Genomic DNA, 4,911 nt, shown 5'->3' with positions numbered 1-4,911 from the left:
GTAGAACTAAAAAACGTGATTTATATTTTTAAAAGTTATTTTACATTAAAATTATCTTCCATAAATAGCTTTAAATAAATCGGTAATGTTATATGATATCCCTATATACTGGTTGAGGAAAAAAATAAATATTAAATTTGGGGGAGCTTAGTTTCCTTAATTATATTTTTCAGTAAAAATCCCAATGCGAATAATATGTATTTTTAAAATGTCTTTATCCTAATAAATGAAGTAGGGCTCACAGAGCAGCAAAACTAAAAACGTGTGGTCACTGAAAAAAGATTGAAATTTGATATTGACATAGAAATGTCCAACATACTTATTTTTCCATATAACAATTTTTAAAAATTTTATTTAAAATATTACAAATGTCCCTTTATCTCCCCAATGACCCATTCCACCCCATCCCACCCCCCTCCCCAGTCCCCATTACCACCATTGTCCATGTCCTAGGGGTTGTTCATATCTGCATATAAATTCTTTGGTTACTCTCTCCCCCTCCACCCACCCGCCCTCCTCCCTCCCTCTGACCTTCGTCACTCTGATCCATGCTTCCATGTCATTGAATCTATTCTGTTCATCAGTTTATTAAGCTCTTTAGATTCCACATATAAGTGAGATCATGTGATGTTCGTCTTTCTCTGCCTGGCTTATTTTACTTAGCATAATATTCTCCAGGTCCATCCATACTGTCCCAAAGGGTACAGGAACCTTCTTCTTTATAGCTGTGTAGTATTCCATAGTCATATAACAATAATTTTAGATACTTATAGTACTATTTAAGATGCAAGTGATTATGTAATGATTTCTGTCTGGTTTTGCATTATTTGTTCATAAATTTAGGACACAGAAGAGGTCTGAAAAATGTATGTTTTGAATAAAATTTAAATTCTTTGACATATTAAATATCATATGATGGGTAGCTTTTTTTTTTTTTACATTAGACTTTCAAAAGGCACATTTAGCAGTGCACTGGAAAAGGTGACTGGTCCCAAGGTCACAAATGTCATCAGCCCTCCATCTCTGTCCTCTTGTTGGCTTCCCTCCTAGGCAGCTTTCTCCATGTGATGCTTCCAGGAGCTATATCCTGATTCTCACCAGCTTCCAATCTGGCAAAACAAGAGCTTGTTTTTGGCAACAGAGCTTATTTGTCTTTCTTAGCTGTGTGCCCATTACTGAGACATTTCTTGTAGTGAGAGAGAGAACTACTCTGCTTGACCAGAACCAAATGACATGCCTCCCCCAGAGCTGGGAGAATTGGAGAGTGTTGGGGAACATGAGAGGTGGGCAGGAACTTGACCTGCAACCTATAGACTAAGAAAAGGATAGAGATAATTTCCAACAGGAAAACTGTGCTGCCATTACCAGAAAGTGGGCTAATACATGCAGAGCTAACAAAAATATAAGAGATAATCTCTGTAGAGGAAAACAAAGAGTGAGCAAAGGATTAGTTGTGCCTTAATCCTTTAGATACATGTTTTTCAAACTGTATGTATCACATTGGATAAGATATGATAGGAGAAAATGAACAGAAAATGCAGCAGGCATCTCAGGCATATATGATCATGTTCATTCTCAATGTAAAATATATTTCTTATTGTAGGTCAAAGTGAAAAGAGTTCAAAAGCTGCTTGTTTTAATATTGACTGCAATCATTGCCTTCAGACATCCTTCATTTCTGAATTTCTGACTATGCTACCATTTTAATCCTAGAGTCCCATTCCAACTTATTAGCACCACTTTTAATTCCTCTTACTAAAATGTCATCATCAGCATATAATTACACTAAATTTTAATAGGAATTTGTAAGTTTTACTTTGAAATATTAAGCTATCCCCACCACCAGTTTTCAAGTAACAATTCCACACATATATTCACTCATTCAACAAATAATTACTGAGTAATTTTGGGGCAACATTTATATATACAAGTTTTAATAAACTGTGCTCTATGTAGATATTAGTGCAGAGATATATTGATTAAGGTCTGGTTGGAAAATTGCACTGAAGTCTGAAGGAATCTCCTGGTCACAAAAGTATTGGAAGGGAATGAAAGAGCCAAATATGGAATGATGGTACAAGCCAGTGTCCGTGGAAAACAGAAATAACCAGGCATGTCATCACCGGAAGCAATTTATTCAGGAAAAATAAAGGATCGCAATCCAGAATACGCAGACATGGTGAGCCATGTGTACACACTGCCCTCAGACGAAGATGCAGAAGGGCCCTATAGAAGGGAAAATGAAATCAAGGGGAGGGGCAGTTACAACCACAGAGTGTTGTAAACGTAGAGTTCTTCCTATAGGGTTTTCATGATGGCCTAGGCTGCTTTTATTTGAAATTATACTGGAGGGTCTGTTCAGGGCAATCAGGCAATGAAAGGAAATGGCGATGTAAAAATTGGAAAGGAAAAAAAAACACTAGATATTAAAGAAGATATTAAAACACACACACATACACACATACACACAAACATAGAGTGTGTTACAACAGAAAAATGACTTCTAGGATTAAAAATATATGAAAGCACAAAAATCAAGAGGGAGCCAATAGTTAAAGTGTTCTAAATTATTTATATTTTGGGGGATTTGGTAAAAACCACTAATTAATATTAGATATTAATAAATCAATAATGCCTAATGTAATATATAAGAGAAGTCATGTATAAGCCAGTCAGAGAAGGACAAGTGCCATATGATCTCAGTTATATGTAGAATCTAATGAACAAAACAAACTGATGGACTAAACAGGACCAGAGGCACGAGTACCTGGAACAGACTGACAGAAACCAGAGGAGAGGTGCGTGGGCCAGGCAGGATGAAAGAAGGTGAAGGGATTAGTGAAAGAACATACAAGCATAGTCCCTGGACACAGATGACAGATGACAGTGTGGTGATGGCTTGGGGAGGGGGGGGGCTGGGGGGAGGTGGGCAAGGGGGAGGCAATGGGAGACATCTGTAATAGTGTCAACAATAAAAATAAAGTAAAAAAAGAAAATTTAAAAAAGAAGAACTTCAAATAATAATAGTTGATAAGTCCAAAGAATAGAAAGAAGAAAAAACAGTACATTTAATGGGAGACCCAATAGAAAACAAATGGGTGCATGAGTGATCAAATGGTAAATACCATTATCTTTACAGCTCTTTCCAACCCCAAATGGTTTCCCATTGCAGTTAGACTAAAACCCAGCCCTGATCTCACATGTTCCAGTCTCCTCCTCTCTGACTTCTCTCTAGGCTCAGTGGCTTCTCTGACCCTTGAATGTGTCAAACTTGCTGTCCACTCAGGGCCCTTGCACTCACTCCTCTGACTAAACGGCTCTTTTCCCACATAGCACTGGCTCTTATATAACCTCCTCAATCGACCTCCCATGATCACCACTCTAAATTAATCATTTAGCTATTCTACCCTAGGCTATCACATCACCTTTGCTTTTGCTTTCATCTTTATTCTCTGTGAATTTAACCTCTGTTATTATTATTTTTACTTCATTATGGTTTTTCTTCTCTACTACAATATAAGCTCTATAGAAACAAGGACATGGAACATGGTATGCATCAAATAAATATTGTTGAATGAATCAATGAATGAATCAATGAATGAAATGTCTGTTAAATGGCTAAAGCATCCTCAGCTGTCTTAAAAATATATATAAGTTCTCCCAAATTAGATGCTAATATTTCCATTCTTTGTATTGATCAGATGACTTCTGCGATATTGTGTTTGAGTTTAGGTATCACATTTTAAGAGGGCTTGACTACCTGGAGTTTATATTTTATCTTAACTGCAATGGGAGAAGCATACACAACTTAAAATTTTGGAGTTGTTGTAAAGAAGACAGAATAAACATAGTTTTCTCCAGGTAACAGAATTATGAGAAAGTGGAGGTACAAGGAATGTGGTATAAGGTAGCATCAGAATTAGGATGCTCTAAATGAGATTTCATTTGCCCTGGAAGCAGAAACTTCATCGATCATTGAAATGGTTGATGCTCATAGCCACCTATTAGGGATCTTGTACACAGCATTTCTGCATAAGTGGGAAGTTGGACCAAAAGAGCTTGAAATCTCTTTTAACTTTGTTTCTACTCTATAATACTATATAATGGTCTTTGCAGTTAAGTTTATACCAAGTAAATACCACTCATAGTAATACTTCTCTTTCTCAGAAAGGGTCAGCATGGTTTTCATGGACTATTTTACTTTTTTCTAACCTTTGTTAATGTCCAGTTTCTCCTATTTATTTAATATCAGGAATATTTTGGCAGGAGGCTTTCCAGAACTGCATGGCCCTACTTTGCTGCTTCTGCACTTGCTACCCCAATGCACAGCCACCTAGGTGCCTACTGCCAGCCTCTGGCAAGGACCCCTTTAAATGAGTCACAGAGGCTACCTAATTTTGGATCAGTCCAGTGCTTATTTGTTTAGATTTTGTGTCAAAGAGCTTACAAAATGTTAGCTGATAAATGATCTGTGCCATTCTTCCTGTCCATGGGAATGGGTGTGGGGAGATTTCCTTGGAAATGAGGATTTTTTCAGTATCTGTTCCCTTAAATAAAATTTATCATTCTTATCTGATGGGTCTTAAAGTGCTATCCTAAAATTTATCTTTTTTTTTGGTCCTAAAATTTATCTTTTTTTTTTTGGTCTCCTCTTCCTGTATCTTATCAGTGAAAGGATTTTGTACATTGATAGGAGTGACACAAGCAGACACCTACACTTTTATGGGGGTGAACATGCTGCCATTTATGAAATTGAGTCAGAAAATTAGATCTTTCTTGCCTAGGATCTTTTGTTTTTCCCCAGCCCTTTTTCTCTGATCCATTCCTACTGCTCAAAGTCAAGTTCTCATAACATCTTCTTACATGAGCTAATGTATTTTGATTTTTATAACTCCGCCCCAGCTTCTAGGG

The sequence above is a fragment of the Miniopterus natalensis genome, chromosome 4 (assembly GCF_054644295.1).
Source record: "Miniopterus natalensis isolate mMinNat1 chromosome 4, mMinNat1.hap1, whole genome shotgun sequence".
NCBI classification, from domain to species: domain Eukaryota; kingdom Metazoa; phylum Chordata; class Mammalia; order Chiroptera; family Miniopteridae; genus Miniopterus; species Miniopterus natalensis.
The sequence above is the reverse complement of the archived record's forward strand: the minus strand, read 5'-3'. Positions refer to the sequence as shown.